The sequence below is a fragment of the Magnolia sinica genome, chromosome 10, assembly GCF_029962835.1.
Source record: "Magnolia sinica isolate HGM2019 chromosome 10, MsV1, whole genome shotgun sequence".
NCBI classification, from domain to species: domain Eukaryota; kingdom Viridiplantae; phylum Streptophyta; class Magnoliopsida; order Magnoliales; family Magnoliaceae; genus Magnolia; species Magnolia sinica.
Genome location: NC_080582.1, coordinates 5,671,619 through 5,679,588, shown reverse-complemented (window position 1 = coordinate 5,679,588; position 7,970 = coordinate 5,671,619). Strand labels below are relative to the sequence as shown.

The following is a 7,970-nucleotide window of genomic DNA, read 5'->3' as shown; positions in this document are numbered from 1 at the left end:
GTTTTGGATGGAGTTTTGACGGAATAGCGCAATCCCGAAGAAATCAGCTGAACGCTGCCAGACACAATTAGCTAGAGAGCCAAGTACGAAAAGGTGAGAGGGATTCGACTTGAGGGCTAGCTGCAGGCGCGTTCCTGTAGCAGTTGCAAATTGAAGCTAAGTGGATCCCTTTTAACTGAATATGATCATCAACAGGTAAAGCACCATGCAGTAGTCTCCACAGAAAGAAAGGGATAAGAGACAGAAATCCAACACTACCAAAAAAATGATCAAAGGCTACGGACTATACTAGTTTTTAGCTACGGATATAGACCGTAGCTACTTTACTACAGCTTAAAAGCGTAGCTAAAAGATCCCCAAACCGTAGTTAAAAGGCAACACTTCTAAACATTCAATTAGCCTGGGATAGCCCCATAAGTGACTCTACGAGGCCTATTAAAATGTGTGTGCTCCATCTAATATGTCTATCCATTTTGAAATAGAATGTTAGGGCAAGAGTCCAAAAAATGAAGTAGATCGAATGCTCAAGTGGACCACACGGTATGAAAGAGTGGAGATTAATTCCTACCATTGATTGATGGTGTGGTTCAATTGAACCTTCAATTTTCCTAGATGTTGGGGTCATTCCCTATAAAAAAATTACAAAATTAATGGACTAGATATATCAAATGCATCATGATGGACCCCACATAGCCCTCGACAAAACCATCCGTCCAGCACCATCAGATGTGGTGCAAACGCGGAGGAGCTACGAAGGATGTACAATGGCTATAGTCCATAGGGCTTTTAGCTATGGTTTACAACCGTAGCAGGACCATAGTAGGTAAAAATACGGAATACGAGCTACCTTTTTCTTTTCCCCCTCTCACGAAACGTTTCATTTCCCTTCGCTCCTTGGAAAAAAACCCCATTCCCTCTCTCTCTCTCTCGTTTACTTCTCATTTATAGTGATCAAATCAGATCTGATATTCTGTCTTCCATCTCTTTCTTTCCTTTTGTATGATCTGATCATCTCTATATTTTTCTTTTTTAGCTTTGGATTGTAGGTGAAAATGGGGCTCACGTTTACGAAGTTGTTTAGTCGTCTGTTCGCAAAGAAGGAGATGAGGATTTTGATGGTCGGCCTTGATGCCGCCGGTAAAACAACCATCCTTTACAAGCTTAAGCTTGGAGAGATCGTCACCACCATCCCCACTATTGGTATCAGATCTCACCCCTGTCTCTCTCAATCTTGGATCCTGGATGGTTTTTGTTCTTTTTTTAACCCAGATTGTGTAATTCTGCATGTTTTTGGTGATTGGTTGATGTCTGATCTGGTTTTCATGCTTTTGACTCAATTAGATCCTTTCTCTATCTGTAGAATCGGAACTGGGTTGTTGAAGCATGTATGTTTCTGGATCTGTTCATCTGTTTGTACAGTTAGTTTCTTAGCTTGATTCTATTGGAACTTGTATGCATGACATAGATCCGTACATTGTATTGTTGAAATCTGAAGATGTGCTAGTGGAGAATGAGAGATCCATACCAGTTGGCTTTAGTCGGGGCTTTGTGTTCATGGATCCATAGGTGAGAGGTTGGGCTCAAACTTATGTTGGTTAGCCATTGTCTGCATGGTTTTAAGACTTGCACCAACTCATTTGGTCTTGAGATGAGTTGCACTGGAGTTGGGGTGACTCAGCTGAGTCACTACCATGTTTCTCAAAATAGAAGGAAAAATAAAGAAATACATAGAAAAAAAATGGCACTTGGGGTAGTTTTATGATAAAATCTAGTTAATGTGTGACCTTGAAATGCACTAAATATCTATTGGCTGTGTGAAATGTGGATAGGTATCTAATTGATTGCTTTGGTAGTAGATCCACACCATTCAGGAAAACATGTTTCTTGATGGTAGTTGTAACCTACATATGTGAAATAGTTCATCTTAACCATGGTAGCTGGAAACACCCTAGGGCCATCTAAAATGCATTTTAGAAAAGTTAGATTTCAATGAGAATTTTGTAATTCATTGCTTTGAAGCATTGCTGGAAATTTTTGTTGTTGTCAATGTGGTGGCCTGTGTGCTTGCAAATTAACTTCAATTTTGTTGTTGTCAATGTGGTGGCCTATGTGCCTGCAAATTAACTTCAATTTTCTTGTCAAAGCTTGCAAATTAAGTTTTAGATTGATGTTCTTGCTACTGTTGTGATAGTTTCCATTAAATTCTGATATCATTACAATTTCAAAATCTGAAAATGCAGTTACAAAATGCTTAGTTGACATTCAAGTAGTTGACAATATCTTCAAAAGAATGATTCAATGCTCGAACCCAAGGGTATTTAAAGTATCCTCAGGCCGTTTGAGTCTCTACAAGAGGGGCACATGGTTTGGTGATCTAGACATGGATGGGCCATGAGCCCAAAAATGTCACCCCATTTTAACCATTCTAACTATCTGGTCCTTGTCCTGCAAATTGCGTCACTTGTTGTCTCGACAGTTTTCTTCGTTTTTGCTAATGTTGCAACTACAATGTCTTGAATTGCAGTCACGAGATTAGGCAGTTGGCATTTTAATCTTTGTTGGATATATAAATCTTCAAGTGCTTTGAGTCTGTTTCATGAATCATTTCTTCTCAATCAATGTTTCTCCAGGGAAGCATTTATTCTAGTTCGAACTGCGATGGTCCCACAACTTCAGTCCTTGTGCACAGTATACAACAAAATGAGTATATGAATCCGAATGAAATATCTCCACGATTGCAGTTTCCTTCTGAAGAAAGGAAGTGGGCGTTTGGGCTTTAGGTCATTTCATTTGTACTCCATTCCAATGACAATCATTTCTTTACAATCTTAAACTCTGTATGTGGCTAACATGTGTAGGACACCTGGGCCATGTAACAGGAGGGATTGCTATCTTGATGAACTAGCCCAGTAATCTAGCCATAAAAAATCACCAGGTAGGCCACACATGTAAGGAAACAATGGACGGTCCAAAAGAATTTGGCGAGTTCTTATAAACCAGCCATCATTTTCATACATTTGCTGCCCCATTGACTTGCCTGATTTTTAGCCAAGTCATCTCATAGGTAGCAAAACTCTGTATTTTTGAAAAAAAAAAAACCTCATATAATTGATTATGCGTTAAAAACTCCCTATATTTTGAAATATAGGAGGAAAGAAAAAAAGATTTTTGGGGCGAAAATGAATTAAACATGTTAAAAAGAAAGTCTAATTTTTTAATTGAAGTTTTCTCTTTTAACCTTATTTATATATAATACACACGTGTGGATATATGGCCATTTTTTCTTTTTCTTTTTTTAAGTTCAAAACTGTATTAAACCAGAACTTCTCATTTTCCATTTTACTATCTGTCTGTCATCTATACAGCTCAGATGTCCTACACATGCTAGTTTGCCACATGCCCATATATAGAGGTGTGCCTGTGGTTATCCTGGAAATGCACCCAATACTACTCTATGCATGAATGGCTTCTCTACTAATGGGCCTTCTATTGTCGAAACTGATGGAATTGGCAGCGGATCAGATAATGTTGTTAAGTTTGAAATGCAGGTAATTTGGTGCCACTTCATGGCTCAGTTTCATCATTTGGCTTGATGGTTGTACTGAAAATGACCAAAGTGTACCTGAGCTTCTTTGGAATGACTTTGTTCGTAAACAACTTGGATGGTTCTTTTTCAGTGACTGATGATTTATTGCCAATCTTGCAAAATATAGAAAATTATCACTTGCACATGTTTGGATGTGTGGAATCCCTGGGTTTTCCAAAGAAAATAATATCCAATGATAATTTCCTGTTTATTGTAGAAAATTGGATAAGGATCCTAGAAAATGGGGCCGTGTTTGGGTATCAAGTGGAATTCTCGAATTCATTAGACAACAGTTACCTCATTTCTTGTGCCCAGGAATTCTGATCATGGATAAGAGCGATTATTACTATGTCAAGGTCATGTATCCAAATAGCCCAATTGTCTTGTCAGTGGAAAACAATTTCTATTTCCCCATGGATTCTGTGTATCCAAACATGCCTGAACACATGTACAAGATTTGAACCATTCCTTTAGTGGGCCTTACCATGGATGGGCATAGACTGAAAATCACACCACAGACAACCCAACCCTTCCACTGGAGGATTTTTCCCAACTGATGGTCAGTGGTACTTTATTTATTTCTTCTAATCATCCATTTTCTTTCCTCAAAGTCCTCCAATTAAATGGCATAGAATTGCAGGAGTTGTGTTATTTTTTCATCATGGCCCATCCAAGGTAGGGGGCACAGCCAGATGTGTGGCTTCGATTTATCTTTCATTTGTACAAGAATAAAGTTGCAGATAGCTTAAGAAAATAAGTGCTTTACACTCTTTAAGTCTTTCCCTTATTAAAGTAGCTTGTAATTTCATAGTGAAAAGTAAGCAATACGAGTCTTGTCATCTTTGTTGAATGACAATTTTTCAGGAATTCCTTTTTGTGGAGTAAATTTCATATTCTGGCTGCATATGACACTTGATACACAAGCACGTAGAAATGGTATGCATGGCATTCATTAACTCAAATTAAATAGACTAAATTGTGGACTTTTGCAAATATCAGGTTAATTGGACAAGACTAACCTCTGATTGTTGACACTTGTTTGTTGAAAAAAGATCATTGGATATTTTTCATTATTAACTATCCAATAAATATCTACAAATCTTTAGTTTGCGGTCCATCTAAACTGTTATACATAATTTGGATGGTTTAATTTGAATTACTTGAATGAAATATGTGTGGTGTCGAAGTATAATTTCTGAGTGCCTGCTTATCATCTATGTCACTCTGCTAGAATATCAAAGTATTTCTATTCCTTTTTGAGTGGTGTTCTTAACGTAATCTATCTTGTTGTACAGCTTTACAAAACTGAGGAGAAGAAGTATCTACTCGATCTACAGAGGGTGATCTTATACAACTTTTTCAGTAGTCTACTATGAACACTACCAAGGTGATCTTATACACTCTTTTAATGTCTAAAAGGTGTGTCTGACATGGTTACTTCTGACATGGTGAGGCCCTTTAGATGAACGACATGGATCTCACGCTCATGTATCACATTTTTAGTTATGAAATTATTGTAATAGGTTTTGTTACTCTGCTTCAATGTTCAATAGATACATGAGAATGCACGAGTATGTGCCTTAGCATACATGGATATCTATTTCATGGGTATTTGGGTCATAAGCTATTTGTGAGTTATAGAAGGGAAGCTATCATGGATGATTGGGCTAGTTTGATGCAATTGGGTTGGGGGGTAGTGGACCCTCACCATCCCCTTTTTTTAGGTGCTAATAACATTATTCTTACTGTTAAAGAAAGACAGTTGCACATGTTGAGGTGTGCATCTCTTGTTCATCATCATCATCATTTTTATTGTTTTTGTTCAATGCTTCCATCTTGAAATTCTGCCCTGTCCCTCCCTGCCTCGCCCTCTCTCTCATTTGAAAAAGTTATATATGAGAAGATATACAATTATGGACCAATTCAGTTGTTCAAGTCAGTTAAAGCTGATTGTTTTCCTACATATGCTGAACCAAAATTCCATTTGGTAACCTCTCTTTTTTATTGTAGGAAATAGTACCACTAAGAAAAATCTGTCATCGACCTGAAACTGATTATCGGTTGCAACAACTGCATGCATCCAAGGATTCAACATCTATGGGGCAACAGAACATGATGAAAGATCCTTATTTGGTAAGCTCTTCTAGTGATTTCAATTTGGTCGACCGAAAGATGATTAAGATAAATAAAAAGCAATTTCTACTGAAACAGAAATTTTTGTTTGCTTAATGATGTGAATTTGGTTTTCATATTTTGGTAATTATGTGATTTGTTTATTTTTTTCATTAATTTTTCATTTCGTTGTGATGATTTTTTCGCTTCTAATCATGTGATGGTTGAAAGGCAACATGAACAGAGCCGTGTTTTCTTTAGCCCGGTGAACTTACATGTTCTTAATAAAATGGTATTCTTGTGTTTTTACTAAACTGACCCATTCACTGAGGAGTTTCAGTCCCAGCCAAAAACCTGTCCTGTTCAGTGATGAGTTCTGATCCCAACCAATCCGACAGTCTGGTGCATTCCAGGTAAGTAAACACTGGCCATTGCTGAGGCTCATCAAATTGGAAGCTCCTCATTGATCAAGTGAGTTTAATGTGATTTTGTTCCCTCTTATGATTGCTAGATGAATTTGATTATTTTTCACTTTAGCCATACAATTGATGTAAATGAATCAGCTAGTTAGAAGATCAGATCAGTAAGATAATTGATCATCTGAATCAACTTGCCATGAAACTACCTTCCAAAAATGATAATGATAACATTAATAAAACTAAACTAAACTAAACAAGGTCTGAAACTTGATTCAGGCCTGCTGCTACCATAAACTAAACAAGGTCATTAAGGAGCAAATGTTTAGGTGAAGTTGAAGTAGTGGCTACCTTTCTCTTAGATAGTAGTGGCTACACTTCTAGCCTTTGCCTTAATTTCTTTATTGTAATTAGGTTTTGGCTCTTGGCTAAAATATCTCCACTTGGCCTTAAAAAGGATCACATCATCTGCTTGTTGTAAAGCATAATCATTTGCCTATAGCCTCACCTTTTCCCGTAAGTCTTTCTCTATACTGCATTGCACACACCAGTAACAATAATTATAATAATAGTTAATCTCTTCAATGTATAAAGCAAAGAGCTGTGATATTTTTGCCCATGCAATTTATTTTAGGAGAGATTCGACCAGATATTAAATGATATTTCTAATATAAATTAGTGGTATTTCTAAAAATTTAAAAATATACATCCTTATAAATGAATGAAGTAGATTTAAGCCGTGTCAATGAATGCCTTGGATTTTATCCACTTCTTATTTTTCTATCTTTTTCACTTTCTCACCCCCTGACTTTTCCCAGTCATTACAATAATAACAATGATAATGGCCAAAGGGCAAGAAAACATTTCTTTAGATTAAGCGTAACCACTGGAATAAAGCTAGACCCAGACCATGGCATCGACTTAGATCTCATTGGCTGACAATCTGTAACATGTCTTTCGGGCTTTCCATTTATCAAAAGTCCAACTCAGTTTTCCAGTTACCACACCCATGAAAAAGAACAAGAAAAAAAAAATCCTAAAACTCTTAAGGGAATCCAATCAGTAAAAGATCTTTGAATCTGTAGGAGTTTTGGTCATTGTCGCAGCAGATTCTGACAAGGTTGAGGCCAACTCATTCCTTGGAAAAAAAAAAAATCAAACCACATTTGGGTACACAACAACACTGGTTATTGGTGGAATGTTGGCCTTATCTAAAAATGAGCACACACTTGCCACTTGGAGCTAGTTTGATGGACTTTCTCCATTATGGGGAGTGGGGTTTCTGCACTTTTCAAACAAGGCACTGATCTAATTTAAAGAGGGTGCATCTACTATGAATCAAGATGATGTAGTTGCCATTTGTGCCCCTCTCCTAATGGTGTGCCTTACTGTCTTGACAATAATAGAGCTTTTCTGAAGCCGAAGAGAATGGAATCAAGATCTGTTACTTTTGTGCAACATCAATATGTATCGATGTAAAATTCTTGTCGGGAATCGTTGCCATGATAGAATTGTTATTGTCATTGTTGCATAAAGTAACAACAGATGCTTGAGTTATCACCGTTCCTTCAGGTAGAATGTATACAAACCTCTTAACTTAAAGTGCTTTTAATTAAGTAACGTTTAAATTTTGTTCCACTCAACCAAGTGATAAATTTGGTAGAACAACGACTTTTCAACTAGATGCAATCCCACTTGCAGTTGGAGCATTTCTCTGGTCTGTGACATATCCTTTGACTGTAAGTTTGTAAAATTGGATTTAGTAGTAGCAAGGTATTTTGTGTAATGTGCTTAGAAAATTTTTGCAGTGCTACAGCCCATAGTGTACAAACGATGATAATTGGTCATTTACCTTC

The 7,970-nt window shown here is 37.0% G+C and overlaps 1 long non-coding RNA gene across 1 annotated transcript; it reads left to right on the top strand.

Annotated features, from left to right (window-relative positions):
* The first annotated feature begins 2,025 nt into the window (after positions 1 to 2,025).
* On the top strand, positions 2,026 to 4,792 carry LOC131257331 (uncharacterized). Its single transcript, XR_009177319.1, has 3 exons — positions 2,026 to 2,780; positions 2,880 to 2,935; positions 3,549 to 4,792. It is a non-coding gene; the product is annotated as an uncharacterized LOC131257331 (long non-coding RNA).
* The last annotated feature ends 3,178 nt before the right edge of the window (positions 4,793 to 7,970 follow it).